Below are 25000 nucleotides of genomic sequence, written 5' to 3'. Positions count from 1 at the left end.
GTGCTAATTACTCTGCCTGGTCAGTACTGAGCTGCTAGAAAATTTCCCTTCTTCTTCCGATTGCTGTGAAAAAGAGGCTCTTGTATCTCTGTTTTTTTTTCTGTTCATTCTTCAAAAACGGGAATTATTAGCATGCAGGGCATGGGTGTGCAGTACAGTTAGAAGGAGCGCTTAATAAGGCCAGAAATAAACCAACCTGATGACGGCTAGGAAAAGGGTAATTAGGACATATTCCCACCCTGCCATGATTATATCCTTGGTCCGGCACTGAGCAACCCTTAGTCAGAGCCATACTTTTGGTAAGTAAGATGAAGTGGTCTAAAAACCTACCTGTCGTAGGTAATAACAAGCTACCAATAGTATTTCTTGGGGATTTAGTCATTTAGCTAGAAGTTTCGGGAGGAATGAGTGCCCAAGAGGTGCCATGGACTCCTTATGCTGATGCTATTTTAAAGATTATCTGAAAAAGTCCATAGCAAGCTTGGTGTTACTTTTCCTGGATGACGCTATTTTAATTAACATCTCTTTTATGTGTATGGGAACAAAACTTTACAGTACCATTTTAGGGAAAGTGCTTGCTCTCCACCTTCAATTTCCCCTATAAATAACTTTAGATATGGCCATACTATGAGAACAATTTAGATAGGACCGGAATATTAGAAGATAATTCAGGGCATTATAGAATCTCAGAATTCTGCTTGCCAGGCTGAAGCTGCATAATTACTGTCCATATAGCTTGTATCGGAGAATTTATAAATGATAAATGGAAGGCCACGAGACCTCTGACCTAATACTAATTTTGTTTCTTAGGATTTGGAAAGCAGGTTTTTTTTCAAGGACTTTGTCTAGTATATTACTGGCAAGTCATTTTGTGGTATTTTGGATGAAATATGCACTTCTAAAGTGTGCCCAAATGCTGCTATGAAGTCAGGTTCAGCCACACTTAAATTACTTAGCACCGCAAATAGTTCTATTGATTTTCTGGAAGATCAACAGACGTGGTTCAACAGATTGTCTGCAAGTAGAATTGTGCTTCATGTGAGCAAGGTGGAAGAAGTGCCAATAACTGAAACACTTAGTCACCTTATTTACAGAATTCAACCCGCATGGCCATACGAACTTATGCCAGGACTTCAGCCACTGAAACAAAAAAATCTACCAAATACCCCCAAAATCTACCAAAATACCCCCAAAATCTATTAGGAGATACCAGCAGGTAAATGTGTTAGTTGATTGTAAACCTTTATTTTAATTGAACTAGTTTTCTTGAAAGGTCTCAGGCAGAAAGCATTGGAAAAAAAATAAATTTGTCCACTACAGCCTTCTGTGCAATGATATGATATCCACAGCATAGGAAATATTCAAATACCGACTAGTTCTTCCAGATCCTTTCAGCTGGAGAAATCTGTATAGACTGTGCATCTGTATAGACAGTGCATCTGTCCAACTGCAGTTACAAAAACCCCAACTGATATTTCACAAAGGAAAATTCCACCCAGTTCCCAAAGCTGCAACATCTGTCTCTGGTTTGGAAGGCTTGAGTTCAGGTCTTTGATTTTCTCTGCAACAGGTTGGAAAGATTACTACATTGGAAAGATTTTTTCAATGAGGTCTGGTGATTATGCCTTCATTTCAGTTCCTTATCTCTAATATGAATTTAATAGGTGTCACAAAAGTGCTGTAGATAAATAGGTGATTTATTGTTTAAAATGCACACACAGATGTGTAGATATATGTATGTATTCTGAATAGAATTCCTTTTGCCAGAATTATGAGACAGTTTTGTGAATGAAGGTGTCTGTTACTGTTGTGGGCTTCCCACTTAAGGCAGATGAACACAGGAATGAGATTAATGAAAATGTAGACTTGCAAAATCGGACTTGCAGGCTTTCGGGTGGAATCCACAACCCAATGTGAGATATCTCGGGCCTCGGCACGAGGAACAGAAAACATGGGATCCGCACCAGCCACCAAGTCCCTGGAGAAGGGACAGCATTTGTAGGGCACCAGGTCCAGTTAGTGGCTTAGGTCCTGCCGATCCCCCACAGGACCTAGCCTGCCCCGGCAGTTAGGCAAAATAATCCCCCATCTCTGGAGCTCAAGCTTTTCAGTCCTGGCAGAAAAAGAAGCCTTTCTCTGCACAGGGAGAAGTAGAGCCATAGGCACCTAAAGTTCTTCAAAGGTCACAATCGCAGCATCTAATTAGCTCATGCACCTTCAGGGATAGATGGCAGTTGAATAAGGTTTTTCAGAATTATAAAGGTGAATTTAAGTGCCTAGACACTACCTAAGGTCTACATTAGATACTCATATAATTTTTGGCTTTTCAAGATCTGGATTTCTTTTTTTTTCTTTCTTTTTTTTTTTTTTTGATTGCTCTGATAGACCATTAACACTTTTTTCAACTGATTTCACACATATCCTTTCGATATATCAATTAGGGTCTCCTGGTGCATGCTAAGCAGAATTCACAATGTCATTCCTATCAATCCTCTAATCTTATGTGTTACCCTACTATATGGAAACTGAAGATGGTTATTTAGCATCTTACACGTGTTAGAGTTTTATAAATTTTTTGGTTATTGAAAGACGTTAGATAAAAAACTTTTGCTGGTGTGAGATACTGGTCTTCACTGGTCTTTGTCTGTCAAAATCTATGATGATAACATAGCAAACCAAGAAACTCTTCTTTCATGGGAATGGTAGACTGTTTGTAAAGCCGCAGAAGGTAGCAGTGCTATCAGTAGTTGTCAGTCCTCCCCATGTCGGTCAGTTGTCTTCATCTCCGGTACAGCTGACATCAGAAAAAAAGGTTTTCTCTGCTCTTGGGCTCTAGCCCTGCTTTAGAAAGGTCCCCCAAGAACCCTCTGCCTGTGTAGCTTGAGGCAGCATTTTGCAGCAACTCACATCTATCTGGGCAATGATCACGCTTCGGTCTTCAGCAGGCCATAGCAAATTCTGCACTGAATAATGTAACTTTTGAGGAGTTTGCAGGGAAGCTGTCTGCACCAAAATCAGGCAAAAAAAAAACTGTGTCAGGAGGCAATAAGCAAATCTAGTCATCAATACATAATCATGAAAGAAGAACAGAGCTACATTGGTTGAAAACATGGTGTAGCAAGGACCTGCTCTGAACTACTATGCAGTGTTATGAAAATAGTAGCTGGGAAACAGAAAGGAAGTAAATACATTCATTTATTCTGACAGTCATAACATCCGTGTATCATCTTGGTGGAAAGTTACAAAAGATGTCTAAAGAGATTTTCAAAAGACATCTAAAGAAACCTCACTCGAGGCTTACAAAGAACAAGGCTCAAGGCCAACTCGTCTTGGAAAGACAAGTCAGCATATTGCACTGTAAGAAATCCATGACAGTCTCTTAACATCATCACGTAATAGGTTCCTGAGAAACCAAATCTTATCAGTCTCTGGCATTATGCAAATTTCTGTCATAATCTCAATCTGTGGGCTTCGAGTCCTAATCAAACTGCCTTCAGATTCACAGTTGGCGAGCCTCCTATTGAAATCGTTTTCCTATCCTCCATTTACTTGTCCAAGGAAGTTTTGGGGCTTGGCATGGCATCAGAAAGCCTCAATTTCATGTGAACGTGGTGATTTATAAACAAATCCAAGGTCACCACAATACATCTCACGTAATAAATCATAATTAATACCTTTTTGGCCAAATCTAAGTATAGGAAGGCAGTAGAAATCCATAAAATGAACATGAACAAAACAAAAAATATGTAGAAACAGGAAGAATTCAAAAGTTGAGGTGCAACGCTTTAAAGGATTTCTTAAAAAAAAGGAATGATTTTGTGGTAGCATAATCTCAGGGATATCTGTCCTTGTAAATATATGAATATCTCTGAGGTATATCTGTTAGACGTATGTATTCCTCCAAGCACAATAATATTAACAATAATAACAACAGCTCATTCAGAAATTGGTACCAGGTATTTTCAGTGGAGACTGAGAACTATTAAATCCATTTTTGGAAAGCTTTTTGAAACCTTAGCTCGAAAGTTGTGTGAAATTCTAGTTCAAGAATGATTAATTGATATTGGAATAGAAAGAAAAAACCCTCACGTTTCAGAAGAGATGCTAAGCTGATACAGAACACAGAGAGACTAGAAGGAAAGGCTTCTAATCGATAGGTGTTAACAAAATACAGACAAAAAGTGTATATTATCATCCTGAATGGAAGCAATAAGTAAAAAAAAAATAGAGGAGAACGTGCAGTTTAAACTGAAGAGCTATATTCCACAAGAGAGGTGTATAAACTGGCTGCAACAATATTTAAGCTGTAACATTCTCAACCATTAAAGCGACCATATTCTAGCACAGTCTCCACTCAAATTCAAGGCAGTAAGGAAGAATGCCTCCACTGAAGATGTAAACGGAGGCTGTCATATTTGTGATAGCAGCAAACTGGTACCTAAAGAGGTTCTTTCCAGGCTTTTTGTTCCCAGGAGGTGTCAAGGAACAGTATGCCCCAGTAACCTCCTAGTTCTCTTTCAATGACCTTCCCTTCACAGTTGCGAACAGTTTCTGTTCATCAGCATTTTTAAATAGATCTCTCCAGGTCTGGAAGCAACTGTTTTAGGAAAATAAAAAATAAAAAATTGGAGGGCATGTCTATGAATAGATTTTTTTTCCTTTCAGGTGGGAAATAGCCCAACATGTTCAGAAATGAAGGGCACTGAAAAGAAAATCTGTGGGTAAAACATTTCCTCCTTTGGTTTTTTTTGCTTTTGTTTTGGTTTGTTGGTTTTTGTTTGTTTGGGTTTTTTTGCTTAGAAAGTTTTAACTAAATTGTTGGAAGGGAAATGAAAAGAAAATCTTGACAAGAAGGTTTAGTTCCTCTGCAGGGCTTTGCTTTCTGAAGGAAGAAGCCCAGGTAACACCTGTCCATAGGGAGCTTGATTCTAGATTGACTTTGCTTTATTTTTTCCTAAACATGATCATCTGCCTTTAAAACGAGCTATGTTGTGATTTTTACTAATCCTTTTCTTCTGTTAGCACACAATTTTGTTGGGCTACAAAGAGCACGTCATAAAACTCTTAGATGTGCAATGAAATAATATTTTAACTAGTTTTCCCCATGAACTTTACCTAACACAGTGTTCCAGTGCCACCATCAAAACAGTTAATTTACCTTTCAAGAAAATGAGGAGAATCTGAGGAACGTCACTGAAAGCGTTGCACCAGTGATGAAAACTGTCTTAATAATAAAGGAAGACAAAAGCTGTATAATTTGGTCTTAAAAATAGGATGGAGTCTTTCCAATTATCATCAAAGGAAACGAAAAAAGTTTTTAAAAAAAAGTTTTAAAAGAATTTGGACTGAATTTTTGCTGTCATGCAAAAGTTTGCGCAGGAGGGACATATTCTCCTCCAGCTTGGTCTTTTTTGTTATTACAGTTATAATTTTTTTAGCATAGTGGAAATTTTATTGCGGATGCCTGGCCTGTCTCTTAACTCATGCTAATTATATTCATAATTAAATGTTAAACAAGAATTGACTAGGCCAACTGGCTTGCACAGGTGTTTGTGATATGAATGGTTTAATGCTTACACAATAAATTATTGGATACAAATATGCAGGAATCTGCTCAGCGAGAACCTTTTTCAAGAACTTTGCTGTACATGGTAGGTCCAGCATAGTGCTTTGAAACCAGGACATGCAAACAGCTCTTACTAAGCAGGATTATGGCAAAAATTGCCTCTTGTTCTCGATTGCACAAAGACCAAAAAGGCTAGAAGTTTGTGGGGTTTTTTCTGGGCTCTTACCTGCCGTGGGACACAGGTGCTCAGAGCATTAATGTTTATGAGGAGCTGGAGGAGTCATCGGATGCTTGGTGGAAACGTCATCTGGGAAGCAGCGTGCCTCGCTTCAATTTGCAAAGAAGTTGTTTATATTTGTGACCGTTAGCCAGATTAATCACTGAGGCTCCAGTAACTCTCTGTTAGCTTTACACCGACTGCCGGTTGACAGAGTGTGGAACCAAAAACTTGCAAATGGAAAAAGACATGGGTTTCTGTTTGCTCCTCTTCTACTTACTGTTTTGGGCCCAGAAAATAATGTATTTGCGTGATTTAAATTTCATCTGTGGTTAAGGCATTCTTTTTGCAAGGGAAAGAAAGGGCAGAAGCACAAAGCAAGCCAACTTGAGAGTTCATATGTGGGTTAGCATAAGAGAAGCTCAGAGAAAACTGAGCAGGAGAGAATGGTGAAAGAGAAGACAAAGAGAAAGTGAGAAATCGGAGCAACAACACTGGGCAGAAAAGAGGAGGAAAAAAAAAGAGAGAAGGAGCTATTTAGTGACTGTGACAAGATCTCTGTAACCTGGAGTGTTTGCGGGAGGCAGGGGGAGAGGAACTTCTCATGAAGGTTACTGGAGCTCTTGACAAAGTGAGAATTGGCACTTTGGGTTTGAGGGGAAAAATGTTTCATCAGGCTTGTGAGCGAGGCTTCCACTCGGGGAAAGTAATAACAGGACGAAAAACAGCCTATAATGCCCCAGTTACACAATTTCAGAGGTGCAAAAATGGAAGAGATGAGGGGGGGAGGAAGTGGGAAGAGAAAACCAGGAAGAGGGAAAAGAAGAACCTTCAAGAACAAGAGAAGAGGATGCTGAAAGTCACCACCTCCATCGCTGTGCTGTCTTCCTCCCTCCATATTCCTCTCCCTTCTTACCAAGTTGCTACCTTCCCCAAATACGAGTAATACCACACATCTCTGTGTGGTGGCATGTTGGACCTGGACCAGTAAAGAATAGACGTGATAATGTCTTGGTGGCAAAAGATGACAACTGAGTTGGTCTCTGGTCCTTGTCATGTAGGTATTTGAAGACCCGGACTACCACCTAACTTTATGGAGTACTTTTATGCATCCTAAATACTTCAAGCAGCTTTGGCCCCTGGTAAATTTAAGCTGTGTTTGCTTATACCGGTCCTTCAAGGGACAGGTACCTCCCCTAGGGCTCTCCAGCACCCCAGGGTGCTCCTACCGCGCTGCCCAAGCCCTCCTGACATCAGACTCTTCATTTGGAAATTTCTCCACCAGATTGTATAACTTTGTGGGTCCTCAAGTTCTGGCAGGTAAAACCAGCCATAAAATGTGCCTTACTATGGACTATGATCTCGTAGTTTTATAAAATATTCTTTTATAATGATGAAAATTATACATAGCACTATGGCATGAGGGAAGGCTCGTCATAACTTCAGATAAGACTCCTGATCATAATGCGTTAAATGAGCTGGGAGAAAATGCGTAACTTCAGCCTTTACACTTAGGGCCATGACAAACCTTTAGGTGAGAATCTGGCAGAACTAAAATTAAATAATACAGACCCTGTTTTTCTACCTTTACTGTACCTGAGAGCAGTAATCAGTCAGAAAAGAGTTTCAACAGCTCATTTTTTCTGGTAATGTTCTAGAAATGGTCTGAAAATGGCTTGGGGAAGGGAACAAGAAATTAAATGTCTTAAAAATTCCACAAAGTAGGCAGGCACAGAATCAAGTCATGAATGGTCAAAACAATATCCTCACGGTTTACCATAATAGCACCCATACGAGGTTGGAAAAGGAAAAAGCCACGTTGCTAACGGGCATAAAAAAAATATAATAATATGACTGGAATAATCACAATAGCACGATACGCAGAATACTCATGGAACTTCATAGAATTTCAAGGAAAGATTTAGTCAGAGGTTCGAATCAGGCAGAGGTTTGCCAGGGTGGGAAGTGGAAGGTCTCCTTCCCTGAAAGCATCACCTTGCGACATCGCTTGATACGGGCCTGGCCTCCCGACATCACCGTTTTGAGCAGATCTGGGTCTGCCACGGGAAGCGTGACTGCAAACTGAAATACTTTGGAAAAAGTGATGCTGTCTAAATGTGAGGGTGGGTTTGTGTTCTTACCAAGGCTGGGCCAGAGTTCAAAGTTAATAGGGTTTAAAATGTCTCTTGAGGGACACAAATTGTGAAAAAGTAGCGCTGGAAAACTGGGTAATGTGGCTGCGGAAAAGCGTCTTTAGCAGCTGTACGACACCAGCTGTACCAGATAACAGCTAAAAAGAGAAGTCAAGTAAAGTAAGAAATAGTGTGGGAATGGAAGCAATGAGCAGTGCTGCACATCCTCCTCCTGAACGGGTGTCAGAGAGCGTGCAGCCCCGAGGCAACGTATTGCACAAGAAACTCACTGAACAAAACTTTTACTTTTAAGGCTGCTTCCTTAGACGCAGAAATATATCGGCAACCCGCTGCCTTTTGCTTGTAGTACAGGTATCAAATTGGAAATGCCCACAATTTTAAAATAAAATGCAATTTGTCTTGCCTCCCGGAGAGTCAAACTGTTCCCTTTGACTCCCTTCTATATAAAATTCATTAGCCTGTTAACCCGTTTGACTATCGTTACATTTTTGGCCAAAGCACTAATGCTTTAATTGCCTGGGAAGGTAGTATATCACACAGATAATCTCGCTAAGATCAGGAGCACAATCTAATTCACCGACAGCTCATGGTCTGACTCATTCGCTGTTAAATGCTTTTGAGTGATAGCGTTGCACTGGGGGGAAAAAGAAAAAAATAAAATTGCAAGCCAGACACAAAATCCTCTTTACCTAGGTTTGCTTAGATGCCTAGAAAATCAAACTGTGTATTAATTACTCATACAAAAAGTAAACTCTGAAGCAACCAGGAAGGTGGGACTCTCAAAGGTTTCAGAAACCTCAAATGTAACTGAGAACTGGAGATGTGCTTAAGCTGGTATGACGTACCTGGTGTTTTTGTAACTGGTTATGAGGAGAGACCCAGGGAAGAAGGGAAATATTTTCCAAGCTGGCGCTCCTACAGTGTCACGGAAAGGGGAAGAGCTGCGTGTATAGAGAAAGCATGAGATGAGCAGTGACGGGGACTAAACCCCAGTCTAAATTGCACCGTACATCTTCTCCCCACACTCCTGCAGGTGACACGGAAAGTAAAGAGGTGCAGGGAGGAAATTGCCCTGGTACCTTCACGGGGTGCCTACCCATAAGGAGGGCAAACAAAATGAGCACTCAAGCTGCAACAACTTCTTTTTCTTTTCTCCTTTTTCTCCTTTTTCTCCTTTTTCTCCTTTTTCTCCTTTTTCTCCTTTTTCTCCTTTTTCTTTTTCTCCTTTTTCTCCTTTTTCTCCTTCCCTTCCCTTCCCTTCCCTTCCCTTCCCTTCCCTTCCTCTGCCTTTTTCTTTTTTCTTTTTCTTTTTCTTTTTCTTTTTCTTTTTCTTTTTCTTTTTCTTTTTCTTTTTCTTTTTCTTTTTCTTTTTCTTTTTCTTTTTTCTTTTTCTTTTTCTTTTTCTTTTTTCTCTCTTTTTCCCTTTTCCCTTTATTTTTCTTTTTCTTCTTTCCCTCTCCCTCTCCCTCTCCCTTTCCTCCTTTTCCTTTTTTTTTTTCTTCTTTTTCTTTTCCTTTTCAAACAAAAGCCAAGCTGGAAGAAGCAGGCAGGGTTGCCTGGCAGGCAGGTTTATATACGCTTCTGCAGCTCCAGCCTTGGGCTATCAAGTGCCACTTCTAGAATAGCCTTTTCCTTGGCTCGCGTGTGATTTGCGTCTGTATGTTCACATGCAGCCAGAACTAACCTACGCTCTCTGCAGCTGAGGTCCTTGCTTGTTTTTCTTTACGCCACAGATCAGGGCACCTGATGAGGCTACAGTCCTGCTTGCAAGCTTAAGTGTATTAACATTTTTTAAAGATTTAGCCCACCGTGGGGATATAAAGCCTCCGCAGAGAAGTATCAACACTGTGATGAGAGTAACCACTTTAGGAGATGTTAGTCGAATTTGATCCAAGATATGTGTTTTTGCTTTGAAGCGGTAGCTGTCCTTTAGTTCAGATGGTATTTGTGAATCACTGCCTCAAAAAAGGGGTCTTTTGGCACATGCTTTAGGCTGATGACAGGCAAAATGAAGTAGATTCTGTCTCAGAAATCTCCAAAAATAATCTTAGGTTTGACATAACACACCATGTCATGAAGTGATATAAGCCACATAAGCACAAAGCAGGCTTTAAATTTAAAGAAGAATAATCCTATTTTCAGACAGGATACTTTCCATCAATTTGGATAACAAATATCTGATGCAGAATATAGGCAGTAGACTGAAAACGCTGAGATCTCTTAAAACCCGCAATTCCTGATAGTTAGTGACTGCGGCAGCCGGTTTTCTACCTCTGTTATTTGATAGTTGCTGGGACTGTCCACACACACAGATCAAGCACGCACACATCCACTGAAGATTCCTATCTGGAAATAAAGATCTCGGGGTTTTTTTTTTTACTGTCTTTAACCCCTCAGCACCAGTGATCTAGAGTTCCCGATGCTAAAGAGTGATGCAAAATGCATTAATGCTTAGCACTGGGAAATCCCAACTCCTGGTGCCAAGAGGTTCATAAATATAGTAATGAAACCTCTTGACTCAAAGTGAGCGCTATTTAACAGAACAAGCATGAACAGCCTTTAGGAGATTTTGCAGCTGGATTTGTTCCACTGTGTCAGAGCTGAACCTCCATGATAGTAGTTCTAAAAACTGTGCACGGCTAAAAAAGAGAGTTTAAGGAAGCCAGGCAGCCAAAAATTAAAAAAAAAAAAGAGTAATCTGTGGAAAGGAAAAGTAAATACATCACTGTATCACATACCAGAAAAAAAGGCACCAAGAATCCCAAAGTATGAATTCAGTGACAGATGTCAAGGTCTTTGGGAAGTGTCCACCAAGCTTTATTTTGCACATGTTCCCGAACAACTAAAATGAGGACTTTGTGTGATAATTTACTAGCAAATCAGTATCAATAAATCAGAATCATGTAAGCAGTCATGTTTATTATATCCTTGTTGCTTAATATTCATGATAGTAATTTATTTTTATAGTACAGTTTCACTGTTATCTCCTCCATTGCTGTAACTTTGAGTCAAGCAAGCTGCGAAAGTAGAAGGTCAGGTAACCCTTTGAAGGCTGTAAAAGTTCATTCACTTGGAATTTGCTTGGTTAGAGGTTTTTTTTTTAAATGTTTTAGTGGCTCCTTAAAATATTTATACTATAATTCCTAACCTAGCATTATTTATTTAACAAATATCACTGCAAAATGAGACTTGCAAAGCAGTATTTGGATACCAACTCCATAAAGGAAGAATCAAAAATCGTGCACAACTGAAAATGGTCATGAAATCTGGTGTTAAGGTCTGTACTTTAACTGAAACGTGATTGTCTTAAAAAAAAAAAAAAAAATTAAGGCACACACTTATTTAAGACATCCTAATATTTTGCAATGGCAAGAATGGAATTAAAATCAAGTTCTGTTTGTTTTTTTTTTAATGTTCGGGAGAAATTTGATCCTTGATTCACCAAGGGGTTTTGCTGTTCTCTCTCGGTTTAAATGGAAGCAAATGAAATTCCCACTTCATGCCACTTTCCACTTCAAGAGAAACACAAAGGAGTTATCTAAGTTGAAGTCAGGACTAAACATGTCGGACTTGTTAGCCAGGCTGGCAATAATAAAAGCAGGAGTTTTTATCCGTGGGACATGCAGAGTACAAACAACTACAACTTCTACCTGTCATTCCTAGTGAAACACCTCATTACTGACTTAGGGAGTCCTTAGTAACTCAAGATCTAGTCTTTAGTAGTGCATTTTAACAATGTTCAACAGATTTAACAGATTAACGCTTGTTTCTTCTCTACATGTACTTTTTTTTTAGCAGCAAACTGGATTTTAGCTATGCCAGTTGAGGTACAAGGCGCCGTACCTTTCTTTTAGTGCAGTCGTAAAGCGCGATGAGGTTTAATGAGAAACTGCATGAATTCAAAGATGACGTAGATGTCAAGATCTTGTGCATTGCCAGTAAATCAGAAATCAGCAGCAGAATTCTTAATTTTCTTTGGATTGTTTTCTTTGATATTTTTCTGTGCTGCTGATCAGCTTTACCGTTTCACCTCAGACGGAGTTTATGTGGCAGAAGAAGCATTCGATATATAAAACTCTTCTGCTTAAAGACAGTCTATAACTACACAACAGCTTATTGATATGTCCCCTTGTCTTTCATTTAAGGATGAGCTTTTGATGAAGCTGAATTTGTTATTGCACATAATCAATTGTTTCTCATCTAGGAACATATTTTTCATTAGACAGGAGGTGGAGGCCACAAAAAAAATATTGCTGATCAAATGAACGAAGTATAAACCTACCTCATCACAAAGATAACATCTAAAAATGCTTCAGGTTTATTTATGGCAAAGAAAAAATATGACTAGGCTTCAAGAAATGACGAAGATAAGCAGACATAAAAGACATTTTTATTCTAAGTATAAACTATCATTAAATGTATTTAGATTTACACCCTATAATTATTATGATTGTAGCAATTAATCAATCAACTGATTAACATGTAGGGTCAGCAGGACACAGTGATCTTATCTTGAAGCTTGAATTAATTAATTATTCCTTACTCTACATTATTATTTTCTACTTGTGTATGTTTTCTCAGTGTCCCTATTGACAAAATATATCGTCTTTTTTTTTTCCTGTGATGTACTGAGTCAAGCACAGGAAGTTACTGACATACATTTACTAATTTGCCATCAGAATTTCAAATTAATTAAAAGATTTTTAAAGCATTGCATAATTTTTAACTACTTGTTATATTCTAATTAGCCAGGTTCAATTAAATTGTTTTCAACGTAGCAACTTAAGAGCTCTCATCTCTTCAAGTGGAGTCAAATTCAGCGAGTGTATATTGTTGCAATGATATAATTCTGCGTTCATTATAGCACAAGGCAGCGAAGGCTTTCTGAGCAGCGTATTTGTTTACTGTCTGTGGCAGCGTGAGGATTTTCCAGTTGCACGGGCAATCTTGCTGTCAGGAGGTCTTCCTGAAATTCAGCTACATTTTGGTTTGCTTTATGCAAAAAGCGTTACTTCCAATATCCTCTCCACTGTGTTGAACTTTTCCTCTGTCTTCTTTGGAGTAGAACTTTGGTCACACCGAAATCACTAACAAAACTCTTGCTGGCTCCGGAGGAGGTACCGTTCTTATCCTTCGTGTTTGCTTCCTTCAGGTGTTAGTAGTTCATTCCTCTGGCATCCTCAGTCATGATTTAACCAAGCTCCTTTTCATCTCACCACACACATCGTTGCTTCTAACGCAGTATTTGAGGTTGGGCTTGTTTTTTTCTTTTTACTTAGTTTTAGGGTTTTGGGTTGCGTGAGTATCTTGACCATTTTCAGTGTCTTTCTCATAATAATGGGCTCCAGAACGAGACAGGACCCATTGGTCACCAAGACATGACCCTGCTTCCCTCCCCACCATAATCAGGGATGTGATTATAAATATTGTCCCAGATTTTACTGCCCTGCACGCCCTATTTATTGCACCATCGTCTGATTTGCTCCTGGTTATCAGTGCCATGTTTGTTTGACATTCCTAGTTCTTAAGAACTTGGGTTGGGGATTTTAATTTGTTTTTTCTTTTTCTATCTTATATTTTCTTATCTTTTTCTTTTATTCCATAGTTGCTAGTTTAAAAGCAAGCCTAGTAAGCCCTGATGGTGTTGAAGAAAGACATAAGTGCGCTGTCAGATAGCACCTAATTCGGTGGCTTGCCCCAAAAAACATTCAGATGGTCTGTGCCTGTAAACTCATATTTCTGTTCCTTTTTCACCCACTGACCTGCACTTTGCTTGTGGTTTGATAAAGAATATTCAATAGACTTTATATGCATGCGCCTCTTCTCACGTGCTGCCCTGAGGCCCATGAAATGGCTGGCGAGGATGCGGGCATGTTGTGTCTGGGGCTGTTTTACCCACTCAAACTTCTCCCCACCCCTGTGGATACAAAAGCTAACAAGCCTGCCCTTGTCCTTCATGCTAACCATCAGTCCCATACATGTCTTAGGTGCCTTAAATCGTCTTTTCCTTTTGCTTTGTTTTTCTCATAATGCAGGGCTGAAACACTCCCCGACACTGCAGTCCTCCTCCGTTCCCATATTGGCACTTCCATCACAGTAGCCCAAAAGAACATCAAGTCTAAGTTTAGAAGAAACGCCATAGCCCTCCAGACACCCCACTTTCCATCAGAAGAAGGACAGGGACCTCTTTATGTACCTCCCAAGAAAGCCTTCCCAAAGTGCCTGTCTCACTTCTCCTGTCCTGCTGGGCTCTTCCTCCTCCTCCTCCTCTTCCTTCTCTTCCTCCTCATAGAATCATAGAATCATAGGGTTGGAAGGGCCCTCTGGAGATCATCTAGTCCAACCCCCTGCCAGAGCAGGGTCATCCACAGCAGGTGGCACAGGAACGCGTCCAGGCGGGTTTGGAATGTCTCCAGAGTTGGAGACTCCACCACCTCTCTGGGCAGCCTGTGCCAGGGCTCTGCCACCCTCAAAGGAAAGAAGTTCCTTCTGATGTTTGGGTGGAACTTCCTATGGTCAAGTTTGTGCCCGTTACCTCTTGTCCTGTCTCTGGGCACCACCGAAAAGAGCCTGGCCCCATCCTCCTGACACCCCCCCTTTCAGTATTTATAGGCGTTGATAAGATCCCCCCTCAGCCGTCTTTTTTCCAGACTGAAGAGACCCAAATCCCTCAGCCTTTCTTCATAAGAGAGTCCCCTCATCCTCTTGGTAGCTCTCTGCTGCACCGTCTCCAGCAGTTCCCCGTCCCTCTTGAACTGGGGAGCCCAGAACTGGACACAGGACTCCTCCTCCTGCCGCGCTCCTCATGCAAACACACACAACGCAATTCTCTTCTCCATGTGTGCTTCCCCTCCCTCTCTGTTTTTTCAGTGTTTAACACCCTACTGCAGCGAGGCCGTGTCCTGTTTGGGGTTGTTGGGCTCTACTATTATCTGTATAATCAAAAATACGAGAGATGCTAAAAATGCAGCTGCTCGCTCTCTCACTGAGCTCTCAGAGAAGTTCATATCCCAGCCTCTGTTTTGTTTTTATTTTTTCTTTAAATGCTAGTGTAGGAAACAACAGTAGTAGTAGTAGGTTTGGGGGCCCTAAATACAAAGGGTAGGAAAGGCAGTTATCATCAAGCTTTTGCTTTGAAATGTAAACTTAGCAAAGACTTCCCTGATGAAGTATACATATGGAACTACAAAATGCCACTTTTTATCCATTTGTTTTCCTGACCATAACCACGTTTTCACACTGTCAGCATTTTCATTAGAAGCTCTTTTTGTCAGAGGTTTATAACGAGAATGTAAAGATTTGCTATGGGCTAAATCTCAATCCAAGAGCAAATGTTTATACCAATTCTGAAAACAATCAGCTTGCCCATTTGTAGTTATGCATGTGTTCATCATCTGTTACTGCTTGTCCAATGCTCTGCAACTTCTGGAAGGAAAAAGAGACATCTGGAGGAAAAAAAAAAAATGCTATCCTGCAGATAGCATACTGTATGTTCTCCTGAGTTATTGAATAAGGTACTACATAAATGCAGGCTTTTCACTCGATACAAATATTTTTTTTGCTTAAGCTTGTCAAATTTACTGCGGAGAATATTTTAACGGGTGGCTTAGACTGGTCTCCGTTTGTGCACTACTTGCATGGAAGTTGCCTTAAAAATCCACTGGAAATTATTCACCTGATGAACCGAGCCCCTTTTATGATGCCAGGAACGATGAATTCTTTGAAAATGTTTTAGCTTATCTTCTGGACCTGAGGGTTAACAGGGTTTTCCCGTCAGTCACTTTCACCGTGTATTAGGCATTAAAAGTCCCACGATGTTCTGGGGATGAGTTAAATTTAAGGGATAATTTACAGTCTTTATCCTTCTCTCGCTATGTTGGTTGGGACAATAAGGTACAGACCCACAGTGTGGGCATGTATAGTGACATAAATTTGCACACAAAATAAACACGACCAGCCTCACAAAACTAATTGTACCTATCTGTAAGTCTTACGTGTCCCCAGCGCGCCTCAATACAACGTTTATCTGGATAAACTTCAAAAATAGATAAAGATTAGGCATGTGCTAATTCTAAAGTTGCCTCAATTTTAGCGCAGAAGGTGCCTGAGGTCGGTTGTAGAGCACGTCGGGAAGCTTTGCAATACTTTGCATTTACATACAATACTCAGTGTTAGAAGTATTTACTTTATAATAGTATTAAATTGATACTTATAAATCAAGTCTCTTTATGGACTAGCTTATACAGTAAGTATATATATATATATAAAATGCAGTGAATGAGAACGGTCCTTGCTGGAAAGCAGCGCGTGGGTTGAGGTGTCGGTGCTACCGTGTCCTGCAGAAAGGCCACCTAAGCCCAGGAGAGGCAGAGGCTGGGAAGGAAGCCCAGAGACAGACCCTTTCGTCTCCAGCAGACTCTGTGAGGGCATTTTCTTTGTGGTTTCTCTGCTGTTGGTGTGTATTTGCCGTCTCAGGTGAATTCGGGCTGCTGGCCACGCTCTTGCTGAAGCTGCTGAGTCCCTCTCAAGGCATTGTCCAAGGTCTCTGAGCATCTCTCTGAGGGTTGAGAGTCCCATCACAGTTGCGGGGAACGGTCCTCGTGTAAATAATGTAAACTCTATTTTGGGCTATTCAACCAAAAATAAATAAATGAAACCCTTCGGAGGCGTACCGCTACCCCAAGTTTACCCAAACAGAAAACCCTGACGCAGAGCAGCGCTGAGAGTGGCTTTTCCCACGGCTGCCCATCACTGCCGTTCCGTGGTCCTGGCTCAGTTTACCCAGTAAACCTCGGGAAAAAATAAAAAAAAAAAAAAAAATTGCAGCCCTCATTAGACTTTCTCAGTAGACCACAGTAAAAATTAATCGAGTGGCCCCATCCTAGATATGGGTACATCTCTGGCCCCAGCAGGGTGTCGCACCAAAGTGGCTGCACTCATTTCTAAACGGCTCGAGTTAAAGCGGTTGGAAAAGTGCGTATAGACCAGCCTGTAAAGCCGTTAGGGAATTTATTTTTTTCCTTTGGCAAATAATTCATGAACAGTTATAACTCGTTGACAAATCATTGTGCAAACAATGAAAAGAGTTTTTCAGGATGGTCATGAGCACACATCTGGTACGAATGTTCCCAGAAACACTTCTCCAGGCTGGCATGCACAGCCCTTTTGTCCTTGGGAGATTCCCGAGCGAATGAAAATGCTCACCTGAATATTTGTGAACATGCAGGGACATCAGCAGATCTTCCTTGGGGGGAGCGCGGGGGCGGGGGGGAGGAATAAATCACAATATTCTCTCTTTTTTTTGGCTTTATTCGCCCAGCTCTGCTGTCATCCAGGAAGCTTTAAGAACCTAATTAATTATGAGCTAATTAACTAAGCTTTGCAAAGTCATTGTGAGATCGCTAGCATTAGTATAAATATTTCACAGTGAGTAAACTGAGGCATGTGTGTAAATCAGGTACCAAAGCAAGCAGTGCCAGCGGCCTCCTCTCCTTTCCGTTCCCCGGCTCTGCAAACCTTTTTGCTACACTTCTGCGCTCTTTCCAGGCTTCACGTCTTATCTCGTAAGGGTTAAAACCAGCTTGAAAAGCCTATATGAAATCTGTGCAAATATGCGTTCTGCATAAATCTGGGCCACAAAATTAATATACTTGTATACGTTTTCCCCATCTGCTGTATTGCTGACACATCCAGCTCGTGGCCCAGAACGTTTTTAGGGAAGAAAGGGCCGTCTCTGTGTTTAGTGCAATAGTTCAAGGGGAGTTAGAGACTTAGTGGTGCACTCGGGCTTCGCCACTCACCGTTGGGGTACTTGGGAACTTTTCTTCAAAAATGCCAAACCGCTGGGACTTGGTGGGGGAAGGAGGGGTGGTATTTTAATTTAAGTTTGGGTTTGGCTTTTTTTTTTTATATATGAGGGATTAAATTGCATTTTTAGTGAAGAAATAAGTTTCCCTTTGTACTCTTTTATTCATGTCAGCTATTACAATATATATGCGTGCGTGGGTATGTGTATACATAACACTTATAAATTTTCCATTAAAAAAAAAAAAAAAGACACAGAAAACCCCTTCAGATAAGGCTATGTCAAACCTCCAAATAGCGTAGGAGTCACGCTAGGGACCGTGACCTGGGAGAGGCAGCTCTTTTCTAGTTTGTGACCGCAGACTCCCTGACCCTAGCTGAGTGCCTGCCATGTATTTTCCTCCAGCGGGAGGTAAGGGAGGTGTCGGCTTGAAGACGACACGCTGGAGAAATGATGTAGGAATGCTTGGTCCAGCAGCTTGGAGGTGTTTCCCGGGAGCTATACCACACGCTAGGAGACCGTGTGCGGGGTGCGCCCGCTGCCCTGCCGTCCCCTGGTGCGCCCGCCTCGCTCCAAATGCAACCAGAGGCTGTTTTCCAGGAGGCTGGCTACATACCCTTGGGAGGAATATCGGCCTTTTTTATTCTTTAATTCATTCACCACACCAGACTTTTTTTTTTTTTTTTGGCATTGTTTGGCCATTTTTGGCATTTTTTAATTTCCTGGAATTCCCTTTTCCCGATTAAAAAAAAAAAAAAAAAAAAAAAGCAGTATATTTGGTTCTTTTTATGGCTTTTATTAACACTCCACTGGATGTTTGTGCCTAATTAGACCTTGGATATTGTGGCACGTCTGCCTTGTGAGTTTATGGACAAAAAGCTGAGGTCTAGCTGAGCCGGCTCCGAGTCATGACTTCAGAAGAATCGGTGTGGCAGCTTTAAGTCACCAAAGGACTCCTCTACGCACGGGGACTCTCCTGTGGCTTTAAGGTCATTTCTTACTTGTGGAGCCACGTAGTTCTACTGTGACTTTTGGGAACACCCAAAAGATCAGAAAATCAATCTATGCGTCCTATTTCTTGATCAGTTTGTCCGCTGTGTGCTATGTAGTATGTTCCTTTTCATAAATAATAATGCATTTTATTCCTTATAGAATGCTGTTCATTATATACCACTCTCTCCTTTGTAAATACATTTACCGTACCGGTGATGCATTTGTGATGGAAACAGCAGGGTTAGCTGTATCACACGCAGAAAACCGCGGCAAGCTTACCTGACTAAATCCTTTTTTGTTATTGCTGATTGTGGTGCAATAATTAGCCATAATTAGGGAACCATGTGCCAGCGTGGAGGTGGAAATGAGAGGCTGCGTGAGAAAGACTAGGTACTGTTATGAAGAATAATTTATCGATGGAAATACAAAGAATATTTTGTATTCAAGTACTGTTGGGGCTGGAGTTCTGGAAGTATAGACAGAGGTGGATTTCAATAAATCAAAGTTAGATAACACAAATCAACTTTCTTTTTCAGAATAGAAATATTGCTTAGGCACATAGAAAGTCTCATTTTATGCAACAGGCTGATCTTAAGCTCTCTCATCAGTCAGCTAGAAACTGAATTAAAAAGAATGCATGGAAGCTGCATGTTTTCTGTGATTTTTTTTTTTTATTTTTTTTAAAGTATAAACAAATAACACCAGCATTATAATAGGATGGGTAGCGAGGTTGGATTGCGCTTCCTATTTTTAAGCCGTCCATTGAGCTTTCCTGTTCAGTACGTCAGAAAGTACCAAAATCGCCCTGTGAAGTCCAGCATGCAATGGCACGACGGGGTGCGCTCCCGCGTTTCGGGTCCCCGTAGCCAGTCACAGTCATCTCTATTGGCACAGCAATAGTGGCTTCCACCAGAGGCCTCAATATTTGTCTTCTCCACGCAAAAGGCCCCCCCCCGCCACGTAGAGGCAGCGCGTCATACATTTATTTGTCTTCTTTGGGTTATGCTGTGACTCACGCTGACTGCATGATGGTGCTTTTGCAGGCAGCAGGAGAATTATTTTATCACTTGGCGTAGTAACGCCCATGTCCGGTGAAATGATAAAAGAATAAGATTCTTCACCTTACCCACGTGCCAGATAATAGATTTATTGCTATTGAATAAATCCCCCACTCTGCGATTTTTTTTTAATAATTTTTGTTTTGTTTTTTTTTTGGTTTTTTTTTTTTTTTGGTTTGGAGCACAAAGACACATCTGAGGGAAAGAGAAAGACTGGCAAGCAAAGAGGAAAGTGAGACAAGGAAGACGAATGTAATGGGAATTGGGAGGATTAGGGAGAGATTTGTGCAAAGACAATCAAGAGATTTGGGTGCAAATAAGTGATTTGCCCACTTTTGCATTTTGAGACTTACATGAATCCTGGGTGCATTTTTTCAGGTCTCTTTGTTAAGCAACACAGGCAGGTCTGAAAGACCCTCTCTCACAGAGGACGGTGCCCAGCCCCATGAAGTCCAGGAGGTGATTTATGACCGCTCATCACCAGGTCTTCACGACGAATGACCATATCAAACTGCACTTCCAATAGGCGCCATCCTGGACAGGAGATAACTTCTAAGCACACACCAAAACATTTAGAGGGAAACCTCCCAGCCATACTGTCAGGCTCTAGGGAGCGGGGAGGTCCCACAGCTCGCTGTCGCTGCTGCTCTTCCCATTGATGCCAATTAGTCCATTTCTTGCCATCTAAGTAGGAGATCTCTGGGTCACCAGTCCCTTTGATGGACAGGGAGCCCGTGTACAGATACGCATGGGGTCCATGCTGCTCTTAAATCTCCACTGCAGATGTCCACAAGTTTGAAACCGGTGGATGCTATATTGCCGAAATAGTATTTTCTCTTTCTTTTTCTCCCTCTGCCATGCCTTAATCTATGTACAGTAAAAGGCAATAAACTGAAATGAGAAAAATCTAGCTAGAGCTCGCTTGCTGTTGTTATTCCACTTGTGCAGAAATCGGTGGAGGATGCTGTTTTCCACCTTTGCATACTTTTTTTCCACAGCCTAGAGTAAGGTCAGCTCAGCTCTGCTCCATGTTCTCTTCTCTTTGGTTCAGTCGTATTTCGAGCTGTCCAACCTATATCCCCTTTAATACGCAAAAAAAAAATAACGCGGGGAAACTATCACTGTTTTGAACAGCTTTAAGTTGCTTTTACCTGCTTTAAAAAGGGGAGCGTATGGAGAAGCTGCTTCACTGCCCCTAGGCATGGCTCTAGGTATGCCTCCATCGGGTTTTTGATCACTTGTCACATATGCATTGTGAGGATCAAGGAGGAAACAGGCATTTATACACTCGCTTCATCCTTCCTCGTGTCCCTTTTGTGCGTCCCTTCCTCACACGCTGCTTACAGGGGCGATGCCACAGAAATAGAGGCGCAGCGTAACTGGGATTGCACTTCATGCTTTGTTCCAAGGAGAAGAACAGAACGAGCATTTCCAACGAGGACACAATACATCTTTTACTCTGCTCTCATTTATAGCGTGCGCGGCGCAAAAGCAGGTTAGATGATAGATAAGCATCCAGCGATGCGACTTTATTCTTTTTCTGTTTGTCCTTTACACTTGCAGGTTGTAATCGGGAAAGGGTGAGGAGGATACTCCAAAATTAGAGGGAGAAAACCAGGTGCACAAGTTCATGTGCCATCTCAAAGAGGGAGGGAGCTTTAAAATTGCAGCCAACTGGGAAATTTAGGTGCACAAACTTAAAACTAATAGTAAACTAGCCACATACAATTTTTTGGCAAAGCCAAGACCCCCTCCATTTGTCCGGAGTCGTACAGTGTGTGAATGGCTTTGCACGGGAAATGATTCTGAACTTTGCAAATAGCTTTTATTATAGCTCCTCTGTGACACTGCTAGAAAACAGATTAGATCATAGCTCATTTCTCTTTTATTATTCTGACAGTGATTTCATTTGTTCAGAACTTCCATTTTGCCTTTAATATCTCATATGCGGTCACATTTGGGGAGCTTTAGGACGTGTTGGTTCTGCATTCAGTGCTCCATGTCTCTCACCTTAGCCAACTCATTACAGAGAAGCATCCTCCCTAAATAACAAATATTAACAAACATGTATGAACTTCAGATGATACAATTCCCAGTTCATTTCCTGGGCTATATCACTGCCAGGGGAGGATCAAATACGGAGCCTGCCTTATCCCTAAAATAAGGCATGCTTGTATGGGAAAAGTCCTTTGTTTTATACCTATAAGAGGAAAAATATATTAAACCCTGTCCATGCAAAGAATAAAGCCGAGAGTCCTCAGCTAGAACTGCAAAAATAAAAGCGTTTGATAGCCCAAAACGAGCCCTTCAGCCAACCATTCTCTTCTGCAATACATTACACGGCTGCCCTTTGAAGTCAACTGCATCAGAGCATTTGTACCGCACTGTTAACGGTCTCTCAAAATGAACGTGGCTGGCCCCAACTGAGTCCATTTGAAGATGTGTTTGGTTTTTTCCAGCAACGCAAAGTCACTGTCCCATGGTTCTTTTCCTCCCACCTACATGACGCTGCCAGAAAGGCCTGACCCAGGACTTGGTCCTTCCCACTGGTCTCCAAACATGACAGTGACCCTTTTGTACCGCCGGTCACCGGGATCGCCTGGAACAGACTTTCAGCCTGCTCTAATGTTGGGCAACCCTCCAGCAGAAAGCTGTTCATTAGAAAAGCCTAAAGGTCATCTTTGCACATATAATATCCTTCTGCCCTAGTCTATGGACAGTAATTAATGATTTAAGCCTAAAAATCCCAGCTAAAATGAACGCGGTATAAATAAATACCAATAGCCTACAACAAAAACAACCAAAAAAAAATTGTGCAGGTCTAGCTAGGAGCATTACAGTCAACTAATTTTTGGAAGAAGTATCAAGATAAAAAAGCTCTATAATTTTATTTTATACATGTTCAACTGCGATATTATGACACTTTTTTTTTTTTCTATGTTACGTCTGCATCCTTTACCTACAAAAGCCAGCTGAGGGTTTTGGATTTCTTATTTTTCTTTTTTTTGTTTGGATCACAGAAAGATTTATTTCTGTGACTGCAGATATTTTAAAATATATTTTAAATGTTTTCTATTATTCTCTCCTTCTGCTCTCCACACATGTTAAAATCCGTTCGTAGCAAGGGTCTGCAAAAGAAGCTGGAAGGGGCTTATGTCCTTTTTCTGGGGCTTGTTTTCTTTGTGAGCCTGCAAGTACATTGCGTTTGTGTGTGTGTGTGTGCGTGTGTGTGTGTGTGTGAACGTGCACAGGCTTAGTCCTCAGGTGGAACTGTGGTTCCTGTGCTTTCGTTCTCGAAGCTGTTATTCTGGAAGGGAATGGAGGCAGCTGTGTTTACAGCTCAAGTCTTGGCATACATTTACCAGAATCTATTATTCATATCGTTCAGTATCAGGGAGAGATCTCAGGCCACCTGTCTATCTGACAAATTCACCCTTTTGTGAGCTTTCTGTTCATAGCAAATTATGTTCACATTGATGAATTGAGTTTTTATGAGCATTGCTAACTAACATTCTCACAGAAGGCCAGGGGCAATAGACTGCAAGTGTTTCTGGTCCACAAGTAAATGTTAAAAAGAAAAAACAGCCAGTATTTAAAGACGATTTGCCATGGAGGGACAGTTAAAATATTTGGCAAAGTCTTGATATTTATAAATTCAAGAATGTCCGTAAATTATTACGAATAGTAAGCTTATAACAAATGAAAAATAATAATAATTCTGTACTGCCCCCTGTGATTGTGGAGGGCTCTTTAGTATTCTGTGTATTAACAGGTAGCTTGTGATCAAAGCTTTCAACCATTTCTTACTGGGGCTTAACACAAGGTAGGAACCATTTCGTTTTGCAAAGGGAATCTTCCCTTGAAAATCGTGCCGTAAAATCAGTGGGACAAAGCTAAGTAAACACAAAACGATGATTTACCTGGTCTTTTCAGCATGGCGCTGCTTCACGTCCAACACGAGCCACCAGCCATGGGAGCAGCTGTGCCCTATAGATCGAAAGATTTGCAGCTATAGATCAAAATTATTTCCATAATGAGAGATTTTTTGTCAAGATGTGCTGGGACAACATTCCCTGTGTGCACCCAAGTTCCTCTTGCCCCTTCCCCAACCCTTTGGCAGTGGAAGACAATGTCGGGGATGGAGTGTGACCCACCACTGAGAGCAAAAGCTAGTGAGATAGATTGCACACCTGTGGATACAATCTCTAAATACATAAATAAATTCTCAGTTACACCAGGTAAATAAATTTACGAAAATACGATGCATCTAGTGTCATTTACTATGCCTTAGAGCACCTGAGACCTCCATGACGTGTCCCAGAAACTCCTCCCGTCTTGGCGCGGTTGGAGGATAGCTGGGATACAACAGGGTAACTCTCCGATGTGATTAGCTGCCAGCATCTAAGTGACTGAATCCCACCACAACGACCATAAGGATGCTCTTAGGAGCCCACAAAAAGGGGAGGGCAACACATGACATTTCAGGGAGAGACCTGATGCTAATAGCTGCATCATGAGATTAAATTTCCAACGGGGAAAAATAAAACAAAAAGGAAAAAAAAAAAAGGCTTTTCAAAGGGAAAAAAACACTTTCAAGGGAAAAACGATGCTTAAGGGTCTGTCCTTAGGAGACAGAGGAGAAAACCAGGTCAGACCGACGAAGTCACCTGGCCGCCAGCGCTGGACCACCTTCACCCCATCCCGCCGGGATGCGGCGCAGCATCCCTTCCCACCCGCGGCGGTGCTGCCTCTCGCCCGCGCCGCTCCTCTAGCTGAAAGCGTGGCAGCCCTGCCTGTTGTTTTGATAGGTGCGAATGGAGCGGCTGCCCCTCGCGAGCTATATCTGCCGTTTCCAAATCTGTACCGCCGGGGAAACAGGTTGCGCAGCGTGGCCTGCTGATCTGCGCCTGCCTGGCCAGTAGCTTGGACATAAGGAGCACTGCTGTTACCGTCTTCCGAAGTTTCGAGTCGAGGCAGAGGGTGATAAATGCGGTGGGTTGCTTTCAGTGTTATCAGTCAACCCGCCAGTTTGGGAGACCTTTTCCGTGAGGAGCCTTTAGATTTGAATTTCGCATGTGCCAATCAGGTTGTCAAGCGCCGTTGGTCGACCGCCATTTTGTCAACTGGAAGCGCGGCGTGAGTTTAAGTAGAGCTGAAATTCTGCTCAAGCTGGCCATTCCTCCACGGGAGAACATTGTTCTGCTTCTA

The 25000-nt window shown here is 41.5% G+C and overlaps 1 protein-coding gene and 1 long non-coding RNA gene across 4 annotated transcripts in view; one reads left to right on the top strand and one right to left on the bottom strand.

The window, feature by feature from the left end:
* ARHGAP15 (Rho GTPase activating protein 15) overlaps nucleotides 1–25000 on the top strand; it is a 339525-nt gene that overhangs the window by 278308 nt on the left and 36217 nt on the right. The window lies entirely within an intron of this gene.
* Nucleotides 20777–25000, bottom strand: part of LOC134518265 (uncharacterized) — a 5152-nt gene continuing 928 nt past the window's right edge. Inside the window, exons 2-3 of the long non-coding RNA XR_010071919.1 lie at nucleotides 23713–23779; nucleotides 20777–20873 (exon numbers count right to left, since the gene is read on the bottom strand). This is a non-coding gene — a long non-coding RNA (uncharacterized LOC134518265). The remainder of the gene's footprint in view (nucleotides 20874–23712; nucleotides 23780–25000) is intronic.

Source organism: Chroicocephalus ridibundus, chromosome 7, assembly GCF_963924245.1.
Source record: "Chroicocephalus ridibundus chromosome 7, bChrRid1.1, whole genome shotgun sequence".
Taxonomy (NCBI): Eukaryota; Metazoa; Chordata; class Aves; order Charadriiformes; family Laridae; genus Chroicocephalus; species Chroicocephalus ridibundus.
Note: the sequence above shows the minus strand (reverse complement) of the source record. Positions and strands in the feature narration are given on the sequence as shown.